Raw genomic sequence first — 20,874 nt, forward strand, 5'->3', positions numbered from 1 at the left:
TGCATTTTTTTCACCTGACTAACCATAACCCTTTTTTTATTTCCTGTACAACATTCACTGTTAAAAATATCTGTATACATACCTGTACCATCATTGTAATTGTTTTATACCTTGACCTTTTACATAATAAAAATCGTTTGTAAACAAAAAAAAAAAAATTGTTATTTATCAAATCGATACAGTTTTATCTTTCAGGTTTTGTAGGTAATTTGTAAGTTACTGTATTGTGCTTGTGTGCAAGAATAATGATTTTTGTTTATTGTTATAGAAAACATTGTTTTAATTAACTTTTTACTATCATGGGATGTATAAAGTCAGCAGCACCATTGTTTAGGTCCTGTGCTTACAGAAAATGTACGGCTTGGGGGAATGTTACAAACTGTCAAAGCTGGTGGTAAAAAGAAAAAGTGAAAAAAAAAAAAACACAGTGAAAGATGATAAAAAAAAAAAAAAAAAAAAGTGAAAAAAATGTCTGGCAATCTGAGGTTAAAAGTGAAGAGCAGGACCTGGCAACGTAAGGGTTACAGTCCAGCCGCAATTTATGTGCACTATTACTTTCTCCTATTGCATGAAAATGCCCTCAAAGTTTTTTCTGGGAATATGGGAAACTTTGTACATATTTGCAAGCAAAACAGCTACAAGGTTTTCCACGGCTTTTTTACATTATGCTAATTATTCCATAAAAACATTTAAAGCCTAACATTCCCCTCTATACAAGGAACTTTCCTTTCCAAAATGGCCACAGGAGCTCACAGTTCTGGACAATATAAATCACCTTGCTCCCTCTAGTGGATGGCAGCTGTCATTACAATAGGCATATTTCAACACAGAAAAAAATCCTCACTCTTTTGGGGGGCTAGCAACAGTACTAACCAAAACAGCGATATGACCCCAGGGTGCCGAACCTTAAGATTGTAATATCGGTGGTACACATCACACACTTTGGGAAACACTATGATAAACTATGTTATCATTTCCTTTTATTTTGTTTTTTTTTTAATTCAGATACAAAATGTCATATTGATTTTAAACAGGGTATTAATTTTTATGTAATTGGTCCCCATGAAAAATCTTTAAAAAGCTCCCATGAATGAAAAATACATTTCTGACTGGTTACTACATTGTTACTGATGCCTAGATATCTACGTTCACGTTTCATTTTAAGGGCTAAATCAATTAAAGCGGTATTAAACCCAAAAACAAATATTCAATATATCGCAGCTTACCAAACCTTACATGTGGTGGCTGCATTAGTTTTCTTTTAGCTGGTGATCTTACCAGTAACATACTTCCTGTCTTAAACCGGCCATAGATGGATCGAATTTCGATCGGTCTATGGGCAGTCAGGTTTTACTGAAGTCGATCTATACCATATATCGACTTTAGTACAACCAGCCTGTTGGGTTTTTTTTTTTGTTCAATCATTTCCGGCGGCTATAGTAAGCAGATTGTGTACAACTTAGTTAGCCAGCAGCCGGCCCAGGCTGGGGAAAGGGTTAATTGATTTTAGCTCAGTTCCTGGGCTTTTGGTCCTAGCAATCCCATCTGTACTATCAAAGGGGAGACAGCCAAGGTCCAGAGAGGGGGACAGCCAAGGTCCAGAGAGGGGGACAGCCAAGGTCCAGAGAGGGGGACAGCCAAGGTCCAGAGAGGGGGACAGCCAAGGTCCAGAGAGGGGGACAGCCAAGGTCCAGAGAGGGGGACAGCTAAGGTCCAGAGAGGGGAACAGCTAAGGTCCAGAGAGGGCGCTGTTGAAGGAACCAGGAATTGCGGAGGACATCCAAACCATGGACAATGCCATGGGATTGCAGGCTGCAATATTCCAATAAAAAAACAAAAAAGACACCAAAATGAATGGAGTAAAAATGGCTGCGGCACTTTATTGGTTTAAATGATAAACAAAATTAATTTATAAAATCTTTCAAGATATGCATTTAAAGCAATAAATCTGCTCAGTCCTCATGACTCAAGCATAAATTAATCAAAATTATTAAACAACAGTCCCCCTTCAAAGAAGGTGACAATCCTCTTAAAGTGCCATCGACGAAGGGTGGGAGAGAGGGAAGCTTGCAGTGTTGCTGCCGACCACTCTGAGTGAAGACTGCTGACAGAAAAAAACCCTTTTATAGGGGATTTCAAGATTCTGGAAGGTCCTGGAAGAAACCAGAACTTTCTTAAAAGGGCAATAAAATAATATAGTACAACTGAGGCAGAAATTGTTGCCACCTTAAGCATTAGAAGGCATACTCAAAGGGGCAATCTAAAATACACTGATGCTGAGGCAAAATGCAGTTGCCATTTTAAGCAATAGGAAAGCAGCCGCAAGCCCATGAAAATTGGGCCCAAATGAATCGAGCCTCCTTTTTCCCATGGGATTGCAGGCTGCAATATTCCAATAAAAAAAACAAAAGACACCAAAAGAAATGGAGTAAACATGGCCACGGCACTTTATTGGTTTAAATAATTAACAAAATGAATTTATAAAATCTTTCAAGATATGCATTTGAAGCAATAAATCTGCTCAGTCCTCATGACTCAAGCATAAATTAATCAAAATTATTAAACAGTCCCCGACCTAGCCGGGACTTGCTCTGCAAGACAACGACTGGCTTACCCCAAAACCGTGGCCATTTCTATGCAAGATTGTAATCCTAAATTAAGGATATCAAGGCCAACCTCAGACAGATGAATACCATCCTGTCTATACAGGCCTGAAATACCTCCTTCCAATTCAAAATGCCAAAAGGAGAAACCATTGACGACAGGCATGAATTTTTCCATGGACCTGTTAATTAATTTCCTGATCTTCTCCAAGGGTTTTAAATCAGGAGAATACCAGGTCAATCAGGGAACAATTTCAGAAAAAATAATAGTTGGAAATGTGATTTTAAAATACAAATTACACCATTGAAGACACCTTATTCCCTTCCAAAAAAACGTGAAATTGGTCAGGATGCAAGCCAAGATTTTCAGTATAGCATCGCTGGGAAGCTCTCTTACGCCTTTTTTGTTCTTTGGCGCTAATTCTGATATCCTTAATGCTGCAAAGAAGGCCACCACAAAAGCAGTTTTAAATAACAAGGCTTCATAAGAGGAGAAGCAAATTAAAGGAGTGGCTGAGCAAAGTTTTTTCAAAATCCCTATAAAAATGGGGCGCCTATCGTTAGCCACAAAGCATGCCTTTCTATATCTTTTGAGTGCTTGTCTAATGGAAAAATAGCTCCTACAAGCAGGAAATTGACGAAGTTTGAAGAAAAATGAAATTCCAGCTAGAGTTTTTACCACTTGGCTATGAGATAGATTTTGCTGCATTAAAGTACACAGAAAGGCTAAAACCGTGTGCTCAGATGGTGAAATTGGATCAAAACCACACATTATATTAAAATTTAACCATTTCTCCCAAGTGACTGAGTATCCAGACCATGTATTGGCTGCTAAAGAACTTTGTATTGCCTTGCTGACAATGGTCATATCAAGTCCCAAAGATGTTCCGGGCATGCAACACCTTCCAGATCTGCACTTTGGAGCAGTTGCCTGAACCGCAAAATCTGTAAGCGAGACAGAGCAACTGCCATGTTGTTCAATTTTCCAGAGATAAACTTTGCTTTTACCCAAATGTTACATTTTAGGCAAAGAAAAACAAAGCCACGCAATAACTTGATGTCAAAAACTGATCTGGAAACTAAACAATTTATGCAAATATAATACCTTTATTATCCGTTTGGACAATAATGTGTTTGTTAGCAAATGAATTACCTCATATTTCCAAAGCTACAATGATTGCAAATAACTCCAATAGCACTATACACTTAGTTGCTTTTTTGGCTATCCAAGAGCGGGGCCAGACGCCACAGCACCAGTGTGTCTTAAAAATTGCTGCAAGCCCTTGGACCCCGCTGCGTCTGTATAGAGTTGCAATTCTGAGTCAAAAACAAAATCTGCTTGAAAATAGGACCTACCATTGTAGTCATCAAGGAATTGTGACCAGATCCTCTTTAAGATCCTGTGTTATCCGGACATACGAAAAAGGTGACTTCAATCCTGAAGAGGCCAGGGAAAGACGCCTGGAAAAAATCCTCCCTACTGGCATAATCCTAGAGGCAATCGCCAAAAGGAAAGGCCTAAAAGGGATTGAAGTTTCCTTAATAAAACCTTTCTCCACCAGAGAAAAACAAAATGGAAGACTTAAGTCTCTCTATTTTCAGAGAGGAAGAGGGGGGGGAGGGGTTAGAAACCCCCGGGACTTTTAAGGTGCTCGTATACTAAAGTAGATACAGTAGAACAACATGTATGACTTTATCCATAAAAAGTAATTTTTATTTTACATATTTAAGACAAGTATATGAACAGAGCAGTTTTCACTTAAAAACAATATTTGGATATCAAAGACGCCACATTGACTGATGGCCAAATGATCAAAAAAATACCACTTGATTATACAGCCACTCTACATGTTTCACTCACTTCGGAGCTTCCTCAGGAGTTTTGGAAATATAATAAGATAAGGTGTACTGTAGATAAAAGAAGAAAAGAACAAAACAAAAATAAAATATACTGTTGTAATTAATACATTTCAAAGATATTATGTGTAAGTAAATCATACAGCTCAAAAGGCATCCAAAAGTATTCCTTGATCAAATAGAACAGCAATAACAATAATAGAGTTATATTTACATTCTTACCAGGCTGCCTCATATATGAGACAAAATCAAATTCAATAATCAAAGCCAATAATTGGCGTCAATGGTATAGGATAGTTCAACTGCGTCTCTCTCACATTAGCAGTACCCATCATATATGGCCACAGAGGGGTATAGGTTCGTGTAATCCCTAATGCAAAGGAAAAGATGAAATAAAGAGATAAGAAGGTTTATTTAAAGATTAATGAGCTTAGGAGTGCAGCTATACTGATCATTATGGTGGAGAGTAAAAAATACCTTTGGTAGAATCAAAAAATCTTTGTACAAGAGGCACAGCCACCTCATAGACAATTAATGAAACGATATATTGATCAGAATCCACTAGGGGGCCCTACTTCATCAGCTGAGAGTCATGCATATGAAGTTCAGACAGTGAAGTTTAAAGTCATTCCTAAGAGACCAAAAAACAGCAAAAATGCTTACCAATTGTGGAGATCGAGCAGACATAGAGGTTGGGGGAGAGGCATAAAGTCTCCCCTATGATGAAGAGCCTGCAGCAGAATGTAGCGGTATACACACCGCTCTCTTATACCCTTCCATCAACGGCGGCGTCTGGCGTCACCGCTGTGATGCGGATGAGTAGCAAGGGGGCGGCGAACGAGTGGGAAGGGGAGGAGTAGCGGCATGGTGTTGAGAACGTCAGCGGCTGCCAATGTGCATGTGTCAACAATAGAAGTGCGCGAAATGTGTCTGAACGACACATGAAGCTGCAAATGCCATCTTGGAAAGGGGATAATGTATAACAGTTGATTTAAGACCCTATATTAGGTAAATTAATGAGTATCATTCACTGTATATTTTGAGTCCAAGAGGGCATATTTGTGAAACATTGTCCAATAGGTAAAGGATAACATTATCACCGTTTAAGGACAACCCCAAGGCTAACACCTATAGAGGCACACAAGGGGAGGGGGATTGATTGTTCGCCCACCCCGTGAGTGCCCCCGGATCGGGACATTGCAGAGTGAGAGAGACTGAGTTAGATAATTCATGCATCGTTTTCGTTGAAAAAATTGTATGTATAGATTTACAAAAATTGGGGGGAGGCAGCCTGTGAAGGATACAGTATCCATTACATGAGAAAAATACATACAAACAAATGCAGTACTAATAGAATACAGCAAAAAATGAAGCAAAAAAATATTAATAAAATGAATAGAAAAATGAATGAATCCTAAATAAAGACCAGAGTGAAATTGGATTTAGAAAGAGTTTTTGCAAAAAATTGTTTTATAAAAATGGTTTAAAGCTGAAAGCGTCATTTAAACCTGGATATTTTAGAGCTGATAGCTCATGTATACAGCGTGCCTCCTTTTGAAGAAGCACCTTGTCATAGTTCCCCCCTCTATCGCCAGGGGGGATGTGCTCAAGGGCAAAAAAGTGCATGTAGCTGCTATCAAAGTTATGTTGTAAACCAATGTGTCGGCATATAGGGGTTTCCATGCGTTTTTTTTTTTTTGTATGAATGAGACATGGTCTCTTATTCGGCAGAAGAAAGGTCGCTTGGTTTTTCCGATATAGAACATCTGACACCTGCATTGCATGATGTAGACAATGCCCACTGATTGGCATGTTGCCGAAAAATTGGGTCTAAACAGGCGACCATGGGGAAGCTGGGTACTGCGTGCTGCATATATGAATCTGCAGAAATTACAACGATGGCATGGTCTGCTGCCTTTTAAGGATTCATTGCACGATTTTGTTGAAACGTCATAATGGCTATGTACCAGGGTGTCTCTGAGGGATCTAGACCTACCCCCCCCCCCCTCTCTTTCTCTCTTCATAATTTTATGGGATGTGGTGCTAAATGTTGCCTATGTCTGCCCTTACTATCCTCTCTCTATTTTAACTGCAGGTAACCTACATTCCATGAAAGAGGTGTCAATAGTTATTCCCAAAAAATTCCAATGAAGTAGTGGGAAAAACTGTTTTCACAACAGCTAAAGGAATCCCAAAATGATCTGATATAGAAAAGAACAGTTTAAGTAAATAAAAACAAAGCAAAGAATCAGGAGGGCCAAAAAACAAAAAAATCACCTAAATAATGTATTCTATTATCAAAACCGGATTCATGAACCATGACCCATTGCAGAAAAGATGCAAAGGTTTCAAAATTGAAACAAGACAGCGAGCAGCCCATAGGCAAACACCTGTCAAAGAAAAATTGCCCTTCAAAACAAAAACTAAGGGAGTTAAAGCATTCAGGTGCAATAGGCAACAACCGGAAGGCTGATTTGACATCTGCCTTAGCAAGCAAAGTACCAAATTTATTTATCTTGCTAATGGCGTCATCAACTGTTGCATAACTGACAGAGGAAAGGGAGCTATCAATTTGATCATTTAAAGAATCCCCTCTAGGGAATGAAAGATGATGGATGGGCCTAAATGAGTTTGGCTCTTTTTTTGGGACTATACCAAGAGGTGATAACTGAAAATTCTGAAAAGGAGGAGATGAAAAAGGACCAGATACTCTTCCTTCAGAAATTTCTTTGAAATTTTTTCCTGTAACAATGTTTTTAAACTTATCAACCGACTTTAAATTACGAACTAAGGAACAACCATAACCTTCAAAAATAGGGAGCTGAAAACCTTCAGCAAAACCTTTAAGTAGTAGCGCTGCCTTCTCCTTGTCTGGATAAAGGCATAGCCAATAATGCACATTTTCCGGCCTCACAGACGTGCAGGCCTTTTGGAAAAATATCCTTTTGTGTGGGGGCAGACATAGTGGATCTCTTAAAGCATTTGGAGAGTGGATGAGTGCCACCACACAAGAAGCACTCATGTTTATACCTGCAAGAGAAATTCCATATACATTGTGACTCATTAAAAGGCATGACAAATGCCTTTTTTATAAGCAGAAGCAATATTAGGGTTGGTGGTCGGCTGTTTAACAAAATTTGATCGTTGAGGCACAATAAGATTCAGCCACAGTCCTACATCCTTCATACCCTACTGTAAATTGGGGTACACAGACAACTTTTGACGATAAGACTCGTCATAATAAAACCAGCCTAAACTTCTATAAGCTTCCAGGACTATTTCCAAATGCTGGAATAAGCCACTACATTTATTATGGAATTTTTACCCATAATATCAGAGTATATGCAAAAGGCATGCAACCAGTTGTGCAAGGTTCTGGGAATGGGTCTACACCGATCCTCCTCCAACTTGTCATCACCCTTCTTGTCTGACTTTACAGTAAATTCCTTAGAAAATGGTAAAAGTGACAGGATGTCAATATATTCACCCTGCACCTGCGCAGTACGAACTACTATCAGCCGCCAGAGATAGCCGAAGCACAAAATCTACAATCAGCTGTACACGGTGCCTGCGCCCTGGGTCCAGGTTCCTTCCCCACTATCCAAGTGGACCTAGAGGGGGAATAAAAAAAGAGCCGGGCGAAGCGAGGCCATGCCCGAAGTGTGGCAAGCGAAGCGAGCCCGCGAGGGGCCCTCTTACAGGCGCCGTGTACAGCTGATTTTCCCCTATTCATCTTCGGCTATTTCCGCCGGATCCTACTGCGCAGGTGCAGCGCCTGCGCAGTAGAGGGGGGTCCTTATCCGCTGAGTGGAACTTTCTCGGAAGAACACCGGCTGACAAATTGTTAGCAGCATATCTTCCTGCTGGCTCGCACACAGGTAGGAGGCTGAGGTACCTTCTTGCTGTGTGGTATTAACCCCTATTACATCTCTGTGCTGTTCAATAGTGGAATCATCTCTGTACTAGTACTGCCTTGTCCCTCATCAGTCTCCAGGCACCGGCACAGCCATTCTTCTCCACCAGCGCTTTCAGCTTTCTCCAGCAGTTTTTTTAACAGGGTCTCCATTATACAAACGACACAGAAGCTTGTAGTGTTGCTGCCGACCACTCTGAGTGAAGACTGCTGAGAGAAAAAAACCCTTTTATAGGGGATTTCAAGATTCTGGAAACTAGAACTTTCTTAAAAGGGCAATAAAAAAATATAGTACAACTGAGGCAGAAATTGTTGCTGCCTTAAGCATTAGAAGGCATACTCAAAGGGGCAATCTAAAATACACTGATGCTGAGGCAAAATGCTGTTGCCATTTTTAAGCAATAGGAAAGCAGCCGCAAGCCCATGAAAAGTGGGCCCAAATGAATTGAACCTCCTTTTTCCCCATTATGGACTCTCACCTACATGGAGGTATGCCTGGGCCAATACATGGACTAGTGCTGTATATTTTGGGGGGGGAGGGGGATGCGGCAAATAAGACACTCACCGACAACCCCCCCCCATCATCAACCCCCCCCCATCATTCGGTCGCTCAGTGTCAAACCCCACCACCCCCGTCACTCGCTCGTCCCCCCACCAGCCCCGCACTCACCCCATCTAAACAGCTTCAGCTCCTTCCTGCTCGGTGGCTTCACCCTTCGGCTTCACAGCGGCTTCCCTCCTCCTTCCCTCAGCGGACAATACGATTGCTTCTCCTCTTGGCCAATCAGGTATTAAGACCCGCTTCCTGATTGGCCGGGAGGAGAATCAGGAAGACAACAGCAAATATTATTTTGTTATTGTCACACAAATTGGTAGGCTCAGGGTGCAGTGCTCTTATGTGCTTAAAAAAAAAAAACAAAAAAAAAAAAAAACATTGGAATCCATGCGTTCGGCGGACGCATAAATTACTGACATGGACATTGTTTATACAAAACTGCATACCGCATCATGTACAGTACATTACATTAATCATTCTGAGCCTGGTCTGAAGTTCAAAGGGGTGCATATTGGTTCTGGTGTATTCCAAAAGAACCTGAGCCTGTAAACGCACTACGGGGTATGAAGTTACACTACTCCTAAAGGTTAACTTGGCAACGACGAGAAGAGGAGTGTAGTTGCTATTGGTAACCAAGGGAAGGAACAAGCTACAAGCAACCAGTCGTTAGGTGTGGTACCTGGTAAGATGACAGGTCCTCTGGTTGTAGGGGGTCGATGTTCTGGCTCCCTCTCTAGCAGTCGGTATCCAAAAGCAATTGGATTGAACCCGCGTTACGGAGATCTTTGGCCTGGTCATGAGGTATGGGAAAAACCATTTAAGTGAGAATATGCATGAGGTTCCCCCCCCAGGTGCTCGGTGGGACCCCATTCTGTTACGGGGATTGAGGCAACAGAGGTACGCTGGACTGGTGGAAGGCAAACATACAAGTACAGAGTGTAGTGACATGGGGACAAGTTGCTTTTCAGAGGTACTTTGCACATTATTGCTGCAAACTGTGAAGACTCATCTCTGACCCTAGGTTCCCACCTATGCGCTTTTTAGTGCATTTTGCAGTTACGCACTGCAGTCCATTTACCATGGTTTCCTATGGTACACGTTCACATCTATGCGTTTTGCAACTGGTGCGTTTTTGAAAAGGGTTGGGGACTTTTTTTCCCATGTTTTGCGTGTAATAGACTTTAATGGAATCACACCAGAAACGCAAGTGTTGTGTTTGTGATGCAATTTTTGATGTGTTTTTATTTTTCCGTTTAAAACACTGTATATAGCTGATTGCTAAGGAGGGGGCTGGGAAGCCGGCTGCCACGTCCTTAACAACCGATCAGTCATCAGCTTTTCTGAAAGCTGAATGTAAAAACAATAAATTGCAGGCAAAAAAAATTTGTGAAAAAAACCTGTGGGGTCTAGTTTGGATTCGGAGGGAACCCCCCACGCCAATTACTTTTTTTAAATGGCGTGGGGTCCCCCCCAGAATCCATACCAGGCCCTTATCTGAGCTTGCAGCCTGGTAGGTCAGGAAAGGGAGGGGACGAGCGAGCGCTCCCCCCCCCTGAACCATACCAGGCCGCATGCCCTCAACATGAGGGAGTGGGTGCTTTTGGGGCAGGATTGATGGGGACAAGGACCTCTTCCCGACAACCCTGGCCAGTGGTTGTCGGGGTCCGCAGGCGAGGGGCTTATCGGAATCTGGAAGCCCCCATTAACAGCCCCCAGGTTCCGCCCCCCCTCCCAATGTGAATGAGTATTGGTATCTTCTCCTGGAGCCGTCTTCTCCCACTAAAAACAAAAAAGACCGCTCTTGTCCTGAGGCTGTTTTCCTCCATTGTGATGTCCCCCGCTGCCTGGCACCTCTTATAAAGCCATGGTGCATAGCCATCTGATGATGTCGCCTGGAGAGCCTGCCCCTTGTGACATCACTCGGCGGCAAGGAAGAAGACAGCTTTGTGGGAGAAGACAGCACAAGAAGAAGACAGCACCGGGAGAAGATGGCTCCAGGCTTCTTTTTTAATAACATTTCACTGCTTTTTTGGTGAATGGGCAAGGGTACGATGTACCTCCATACCCATTCACATGGGGGGGGCCCCCTTGTTAATGGATGCTTCCCGATTCCAATAAGCCCCCCCGCCAGCGGATCCCAACAACCACCGGCCAAGGTTGTCGGGAAGAGCCCCTTGTCCGCGTCAACACGGGAGCAAGGTACTTTGGGGTGGGGGGCGCAGAGCACCAGCTCCCCCATGTTGAGGGCATGTGGCCTGGTATGGTTCAGGAGGAAGGGGCGCTCGTCCCCTCTCTTTCCTGACCCACCAGGCTGCATGCTAGATAAGGATTCTGGGGGGGACCCCACGCCTGGCATGGACCTGGGGGGGACCCCACACCATTTTTTCCACAAAATTCTTTTGTCGGCATTCAACTTCCAGCTGACAGCTGATGACTCATCGGTTGTTAACCACTTCAGCCCCGGAAGGATTTACCCCCTTCCTGACCAGAGCACTTTTTACAATTTGGCACTGCGTCGCTTTAACTGCTAATTGCGCGGTCATGCAATGCTGTAACCAAACGAAATTTGCGTCCTTTTCTTCCCACAAATAGAGCTTTCTTTTGATGGTATTTGATCACCTCTGCCGTTTTTATTTTTTGCGCTATACACGGAAAAAGACCGAAAATTTTGAAAAAAAATGATATTTTCTACTTTTTGTTCTAAAAAAAATCCAATAAACTCAATTTTAGTCATACATTTAGGCCAAAATGTATTTGGCCACATGTCTTTGGTAAAAAAAATGTCAATAAGTGTATATTTATTGGTTTGCGCAAAAGTTATAGCGCCTACAAACTAGGGTACATTTTCTGGAATTTACACAGTCTTTAATTTATGACTGCCTATGTCATTTCTTGAGGTGCTAAAATGACAGGGCAGTACAAAACCCCCACAAATGACCCCATTTTGGAAAGTAGACACCCCAAGGAAATTGCTGAGAGGCATGTTGAGCCCATTGAATATTCATTTTTTTTGTCCCAAGTGATTGAATAATGAAAAAAAAAAAAAAAATTACAAAAAGTTGTCACTAAATGATATATTGCTCACACAGGCCATGGGCATATGTGGAATTGCACCCCAAAATACATTTAGCTGCTTCTCCTGAGTATGGGGATACCACATGTGTGGGACTTTTTGGGAGCCTAGCCGCATACGGGGCCCCGAAAACCAATCACTGCCTTCAGGATTTCTAAGGGCGTACATTTTTGATTTTACTCCTCACTACCTATCACAGTTTTGAAGGCCATAAAATGCCCAGATGGCACAAACCCCCCCCAAATGACCCCATTTTGGAAAGTAGACACCCCAAGCTATTTGCTGAGAGGCATGTTGAGTCCATGGAATATTTTATATTTTGACACAAGTTGCGGGAAAGTGACAATTTATTTATTTATTTATTTATTTTTTTTTGCACAAAGTTGTCACTAAATGATATATTGCTCACACAGGTCATGGGCATATGTGGAATTGCACCCCAAAATACATTCTGCTGCTTCTCTTGAGTACGGGGATACCACATGTGTGGGACTTTTTAGGAGCCTAGCCGCGTACGGGACCCCGAAAACCAATCACCGCCTTCAGGATTTCTAAGGGTGTACATTTTTGATTTCACTCTTCACTGCCTATCACAGTTTCGGAGGCCATGGAATGCCCAGGTGGCACAAACCCCCCCCAAATGACCCCATTTTGGAAAGTAGACACCCCAAGCTATTTGCTGAGAGGCATGGTGAGTATTTTGCAGCTCTCATTTGTTTTTGAAAATGAAGAAAGACAAAAAAAAAAATTTTTTTTTTCTTTTTTTAATTTTCAAAACTTTGTGACAAAAAGTGAGGTCTGCAAAATACTCACTATACCTCTCAGCAAATAGCTTGGGATGTCTACTTTCCAAAATGGGGTCATTTGGGGGGGGTTTGTGCCACCTGGGCATTCCATGGCCTCCAAGACTGTGATAGGCAGTGAAGAGTGAAATCAAAAATTTACGCCCTTAGAAAGCCTGAAGGCGGTGCTTGGTTTTCGATGTCCCATACGTGGCTAGGCTCCCAAAAAGTCTCACACATGTGGTATCCCCGTACTCAGGAGAAGCAACAGAATGTATTTTGGGGTGTAATTTCACATATTCCCATTGCATGTTTGAGCAATATATCATTTAGTGACAACTTTGTGCAAAAAAAAAAAAAAAAAAATAATAATTTGTCTCTTTCCCGCAACTTGTGTCACAATATAAAATATTCCATGGACTCGACATGCCTCTCAGCAAATAGCTTGGGGTGTCTACTTTCCAAAATGGGGTCATTTGGGGGGGTTTGAACTGTCCTGGCATTTTATGCACAACATTTAGAAGCTTATGTCACACATCATCCACTCTTCTAACCACTTGAAGACAAAGCCCTTTCTGACACTTTTTGATTACATGAAAAAATTATTTTTTTTTGCAAGAAAATTACTTTGAACCCCCACACATTATATATTTTTTTAAAGCAAATGCCCTACAGATTAAAATGGTGGGTGTTTAATTTTTTTTTTTCACACAGTATTTGCGCAGCGATTTTTCAAACGCATTTTTTGGGGAAAAAACACACTTTTTTACATTTTAATGCACTAAAACACACTATATTGCCCAAATGTTTGATGAAATAAAAAAGATGATCTTAGGCCGAGTACATGGATACCAAACATGACATGCTTTACAATTGCGCACAAACGTGCAGTGACAACAAAATAAATACATTTTTAAAAGCCTTTAAAAGCCTTTACAGGTTACCACTTTAGATTTACAGAGGAGGTCTACTGCTAAAATTACTGCCCTCGATCTGACCGTCGCGGTGATACCTCACATGCATGGTGCAATTGCTGTTTACATTTGATGCCAGACCGACGCTTGCGTTCGCCTTAGCGCGAGAGCAGGGGGGACAGGGGTGCTTTTTTTTTTTTTTTTTTTTTTCTTTATTATTTTTTTGCTTTTTTATCTTATTTTAAAACTGTTCCTTTCATTTTTTTTTTTTTTTAATCATTTTTATTGTTATCTCAGGGAATGTAAATATCCCCTATGATAGCAATAGGTAGTGACAGGTACTCTTTTTTGAAAAAATTGGGGTCTATTAGACCCTAGATTTCTCCTCTGCCCTCAAAGCATCTGACCACACCAAGATAGGTATGATAAAATGCTTTCCCAATTTCCCAATGGCGCTATTTACATCCGGCGAAATCTAAGTCATAAAATGCTCGTAGCTTCCGGTTTCTTAGACCATAGAGATGTTTGGAGCCACTCTGGTCTCTGATCAGCTCTATGGTCAGCTGGCTGAATCACCGGCTGCATTCTCAGGTTCCCTGTTGAGACAGGAGAGCCAGAGAAAAACACGGAAGACGGTGGGGGGGGGGGCATTCTCTCCCACTGCTTGTAAAAGCAGTCTAGAGGCTAATTAGCCGCTAGGATTGCTTCTACATGAAAGCCGACCGCTGGCTGAAAAGAATGATACCAAGATGATACCTAAACCTGCAAGCATCATTCTGGTATAACCACTCAAAGTCGTGAATGCTGTACCTGAAGACAAAAAAATGGTTAACAATAAAGCACAGTAAACGGTAAAGTATAAATAATTACATACCTGAAAAACAAACATGATAAAACATAATAACAATAAAACATTGCAGAATAGAATACAGTAAAAAAGAGCAGAACAACAGAGAGAGAATAAAGAGAGAGAGAACAATAAAACGACAACTATTATTTTTTATTTTATATTTTTGTTTGTGTTTTTTTTTTTTTTTTTTACACTTTTTTTGTAACTGTAACTTTTATAACTGTAACCGGTTCCAGGTTCGGGTCTCTCAAAATGCGATGGCATCTTGGGAGACCCTGTGAAAGTGTGCCTAGTCTGTGGAATGCTGTACCCTACGCTAATACTCAACTAGTGAATGGTAGTGTTCAAAACATTCACCAATGCAAAGACCAGGATTGTCAGGACAGGAGGGACAATAATAGTGGGTGTCACGCCTATATCCGCGCTTGCTGCAGACACAACATCTTTTTTGGGGGGGTTCGTTGGGTAGGGGTACTCGGGAGGACATAAAAATGCCTCTCATGCAGCCGACTGCATTTGGTTGGGGATGTGAATGGGGGAAGTACGGGCGCTGCAGAAGTGGTGGGTTCCCAATTAGGATTGGCGAATGCACCAGGAAGGGCACTATGGGCATGACGGGCCTGTGTTTGTCTTCTTCTTGGTGGCAGCGGGACACTACTTGTGCTTGCCACCTCACCAGCTTGAACTGCACTTATGGGACTCGCCACGTCACCAAGTGTTACTGCAGTGCTGGTTTGACTACGACCGGGGTGTACTAGGCCGCTGGCGCTTGCCAGTTCACCAAAACGCTACCAAAAAAACTGTAAACGATCGCAGGGATCAGGCCTGACTCTGCGAACGCTGCAGTTATGCATTTAGTGTTTTGTAAGTGACAGTGATCGATCGATACTGCACTTGGGTGGGCTGGGCTGGGCCGGGCGGAGGGGCAAAACGCAGGTGCTAGCAGGTATCTGGGCTGATCCCGCTAACACTGCGTTTTTGGGAACCCTAAACTGCTGGGGACGCCAGTATAGATCTGATCGGATCAGATATTGATCCGTTCAGATACTATACCACTAAGGGAGGTGTACAGTGCGTGCGTGGGTGTTAGCGCTACTGGCACTAACCTGACGCTGCCTGGGGCTGGTGCTTGCCAGTTCACCAAAACGCTACAAAAAAAACTGTTAGCGATCGCAGGGATCAGGCCTGACTCTGCGAACGCTGCAGTTATGCGTTTAGTGTTTTGTAAGTGACAGTGATCGATCGATACTGCACTTGGGTGGGCTGGGCTGGGCCGGGCGGAGGGGTAAAACGCAGTTGCTAGCAGGTATCTGGGTTGATCCTGCTAACACTGCGTTTTTGGGAACCCTAAACTGCTGGGGACGCTAGTATAGATCTGATCGGATCAGATATTGATGCGTTCAGATACTATACCACTAAGGGAGGTGTACGGTGCGTGCGTGGGTGTTAGCGGTACTGGCGCTTATCTGACGCTGCCTGGGGCGACGCATATCACCACCGGGCGATCAGGGGGCTAAATCTTTATTCGGTAATAAACGGCGGGTGCCCTGACATTATAAAAAATAAACAAACTAACCAGCGTCACCCGTAACGGTTATACAGTGATCAGTGGTGAAAGGGTTAACTAGGGGGCAATCAAGGGGTTAAAACATTTATTAGATAGTATATGGGGGTCCCTGTCGCTATAAAACTCTGACGGCGAACCTAAATATTTACGTCCCTAACTAGCATCACCAGCGACACTAATACAGCGATCAGAAAAATGATCGCTTAGCGACACTGGTGACGGGGGGTGATCAAGGGGTTAAAACTTTATTAGGGGGGGTTAGGGGGGTATCCTAGACCTACAGGGGGCCTAACACTCACTGCCCTGACACTGTAAATGTCACAAACTGACACCAATACAGTAATCAGAAAAAAAAAAAAAAAAAAAAAAAAAAAAAAAAAAAAAACCTGCTTGGTGTCAGTTTGTGACAGGGGGGGGCGGTGATTGGGGGGGGATCGGGGGGCGATCGGGGGAGGGATCGGGGTGTTTAGTGTGCCTGGCATGTTCTACTGTGTGTGTAGTGTGTTGTGCACTCACATTGCAGTCTTCTCTCCTCGGCCCGGAACGGAAAATACCGAGCCGAGGAGAGATGACATCATTTCCTCTGCCTCTGTGTACAATACAGAGGCAGGGAAATGATCCCATTGGCTGAGAGCGATCGCGAGGGGGGGGCCACGAATGGATGGCCTCCCCCTCACCTCCGATCGCCGGGGGAGATTTGCCGACCGCCGCAGGCACCGGGGGGGGGTCCGATCGGACCCCCCACCCGCGGGCAGGCAAGGACGTACATACACGTCCTTTTGCCTGCCCGTGCCGCTCTGTCGACGTATATAGTCGTGCGGCGGTCGGCAAGTGGTTAAGGACACGGTGGCTGGCTTCCCCGACCCCATCTTTAGCAACCAGCAATATACAGTGTGTTTACAGTGCGTTTAAAGAGAAAAAAAATCATAAAACGCATGAAAACTGCATGCAAAAATGCATAAAACCCCAGGTTTAAAAACACAAGATGCACTGCAAAACGTATCAAGCGCAGCCGCATAGATGTGAACCTAGAGTTAGTCGGGGAACTGCCTTGACACATGACTGCAGTCTCCACCTGGTCCCGGGCATTGATAAGCGCACTCTGCGGCAGAGGTACCCTATGTGCAGAGGCGCATAAGACCCCGCCCACACATTGGCATAGTTGAAGCAGGGACTCCCGCCATCATACCTGCTACAAAACACAGCTGAGACATTACTGATGATATGTTTCAACAGACTGCTGAGAAATGCTGATATGCTAAAAGAGACTATTGACTAAGACTTTTTCACATGGGCGAACTACAGCACACATCCATGCAAGGACTGTATTCACTTGCATGGGGTTGCACAGGTGTTCCTTGCACACCCGTACAAGCAGGCCCATTTATGTCAATTTGTATAATGTAACTACACGGACACAGTCACTGCTCCCAATTTGGCAGTCGTGCTGGTGTAAATGCATGATCCTAAATTCAGGCAGGGCTGTGTATCTGCATGGCTGTACACTGTAGTACGCCATGTGAACAAGGCCTTAGAGAGGTAGCTGAGGACTCACAATATGTTACCAAAAAAACTACAGGAAGAACAGGAGATACATCAGATACATCATAAGAAATTACTGAGGACAAGTGATGTGATATAAATGACAATGCTGAGGACTGACAACTCAATATACAGACCTGTTGGGACTGTGATTGGATGACTGCTGACATGTTACTAGAGACAGCTCTAGCCCATGGCTAGGCATAGGAAGGTCTGGATTGACTTGCTCATACCACTATCCTTCAACATCCACAAGGATCAGCTGATATAAATTATGATAATGATGCAGTTTATTTTTAATGGCCCATTAGCAAGATATTTGATTGGCAGTTTGATTTTCCCCTCTCTGTACTGTGTTCCAAATGGCTAGTAAATCATGGCTCCCTATTAAGGATGAGCTCCGGCGTGTCCCGATGCGCGGCTACAGAGATCGGAAAATGTCTCACTGCCTGTGATTAGCGCAGTGCCGACTTCCTGGCGGGCTCTGCACGTGGGGTGTGCGAACACGCCGGAGCTCATCCTTACTCCCTATTTAAGCCCACGTTCACATCAGGCTGTTGTTACATGCGATTTGACACATCAAATCGCCACATATTGCCGGCAACGCACTACTTTTGGCGACTTCAGGAGGCGATTTGTATAGACATCTGTGTATGTACCCGCACAGATGTTTGTCAAATCATCCCCAAAGTCGGACTGAAATACCAGTTTGAAACCGGCCCTCAGTGTGAACGCGGGCTTAATTTGTGTTTTCATCTTGATTCAACTCCTTAAAATCTTGCAAACCAAGCTTGAACATTTAACAAGAACAAGGGAGCCTGTTTTTTTAAACTTTACATTTCTGACTCAGCATCAAATCCAAATACTGTTTTTTTTTTTTTTTTTTTATGTTCATTGTGTGAAACCTGTGCAGTGAAAATGAAACAATAACATTTATTGCACAGATTTGTGCTCTTCTGCTGTGCAGTGACATGAGATTCTGTACAGCAATGTTTCTCAACTCCAGTCTTCAAGTACCCACAACAGGTCATGTTTTCAGGCTCTCCATTATTTTGCACAGGTGATTGATCAGTTTCACTGCCTAAAGTAATTACCACAGCCGTTTCATCTGAGGGAAATCCTGAAAACATGACCTGTTGGGGGTACTTGAGGACTGCAGTTGAGAAACATTGCATGTCTGCATTTTATTGCAGCTCTTTGCAGCACAGCTCTGGGCTGTTTTGCGGTGTGAATAAGACACACAGAAAAAAAAATTGTTTTCTGTGTGTCTTAGTGGTGATCGGCATTTTACACTGCAGTAAAATGCTGATCACTGCACATAGTGTGATATGACACTTAAAGTTAAAAGAGAAGTATGGGAATAGAAAAAAAAATCATACAATCCTAGTAAGCTGCAGCACCAATTCCAGCTGCAGCTGTCCCCTGCTAGTTCTACCCTGAGAACTGAGTGATCAAAGACCACTAATCGCTCAGTTCTTCCCCTCCGCTCTGAGCAGAAAGCAGTGACTGCCAGTTACCGGCTCTGTACTTTGCCCCTCCAGGGCTCACTGAAGTGCCGAGCTGTGCAGGGGGTGAGAGAGGCTGGCTCATTCTCCCAGCGGCTTGCTGAGAGGCCGAGCCAACTGCCTGCCAAGGCATCTGGGTGAATTCCGACTGCAAAGTTGGGATCTTTCCCAAGTCTGGACCGGAGTGATATCAGTAGAAAACGAGTGACAGCAGTGCAGAAGCAACTGCTCTCCTGTGATCCATAGGAAAAGTATAGCCAAAATAGCTTTGGCTATACTTCTTCTTTAATTTGTCATTAGTGTATATAGCAAAAACTGTCAGTACAGAAGACATTATAAGCTGCTTTTACCTTCTTTGTTTTATGAAAGTTTCACTTTTATATTTGTTGAATGCTTCTAAACCTGGGGCACACACAGGCATGTACTGGCCATTGGGACTACCCGGAATTTCCTGGTGGGCGGACGGCTCAGTGGACTGGTTTCAGTGACAGCCAGTGACGTTGCTAGGGGTGGCTTTTGAGGCTATAGCTCCGAATCTGGAGCCCATAGCCCTGAGTCCCAGGGGTCCCCAACCACAGGGCTGTGGCCCACTACCAGGCCCTGGCCTCTTTGCAGCCGTGTGGCGGACTGCACGGGAGAGCCGGGTGGGCGAGAGAGCAGAGAGATGATATCACCTCTCACCGCCTAACCTGCATCACTGCTGTTCTGCCCTTTTATTCGGGGAAGAGTTGTACATATTGCAATGCGCATGTTTAATACATCTAGAATTCCATTCAAGTAGCAGATTTGGAGGAAAGAGTAAAGGATTAATCATGGTCTATTATTGATTACGTATCTCTTTCCTAAACATAGGTGGTTTACAATCGGAGAAAATATATTTATATATATATATATATATATTGTATATATTTTTTTTTATTTAGGTGTTTATGGTTTAAGTACATATTATTGGTCCTATGAATAGTTTCCAATATTTTTATCATCATTTTATATAAAATTTGATCAATTTTAAATGAATAAATTGGTGACACGGATTGTATCAGGCTAAATGCTTACTTCCGGTGTCCCTCCTGCCTTAATGGTATTTAAGCGTGGTGTGCTGACGTCCAGGCATGATCTCCGTTCCCAGTGGATGACATTTAAGGGGAAACGTGTCGGGTAGAGCATGATCCTGTGACGTCATTACGCTGAACAACTGATTGGTATACACCGCGGCTAGTTCAAACAAACCTTTCTTACCTGCCTTGATTTTATGGATTTTTTTATCTGTATGACCTGTTTGGAAATAAAGACCTTTGCTGGAATATACTGCACCATGAAGCCCTCTACTGTTCCTCCTTACATGAGAATATCCAGATCCTTGCTTTCATAAGAGTGTCCCAGGAGTGAAGCTTATCCTTGCTGGTTCCTTGATAATGGGTGGATATTTCCCTGTTTTTAACCATCGCAAGTTCACCTGCCGGCAGGCTAATGCACAGGCGCTTGTGATCTCTATCATCTGAGATCCAACTTATCTGGTAAGCAGTTTGTATTTGTACATCGTGAATCGCATCTCAGATGATTGAAGTGAGGAATATGTGTCCTGCTTTCTGGAGATTTATTGAAGGAATTTTTTTTTTCTAATTTTGGAGATTCATTTTAGGACTTTGGTTTATTTATTTATTTTTCACATATTAAATGGACTTTTTCTTTATATGTTTTTATACACATAT

This window comes from Aquarana catesbeiana, linkage group LG05 (genome assembly GCF_042186555.1).
Source record: "Aquarana catesbeiana isolate 2022-GZ linkage group LG05, ASM4218655v1, whole genome shotgun sequence".
Lineage (NCBI taxonomy): Eukaryota > Metazoa > Chordata > Amphibia > Anura > Ranidae > Aquarana > Aquarana catesbeiana.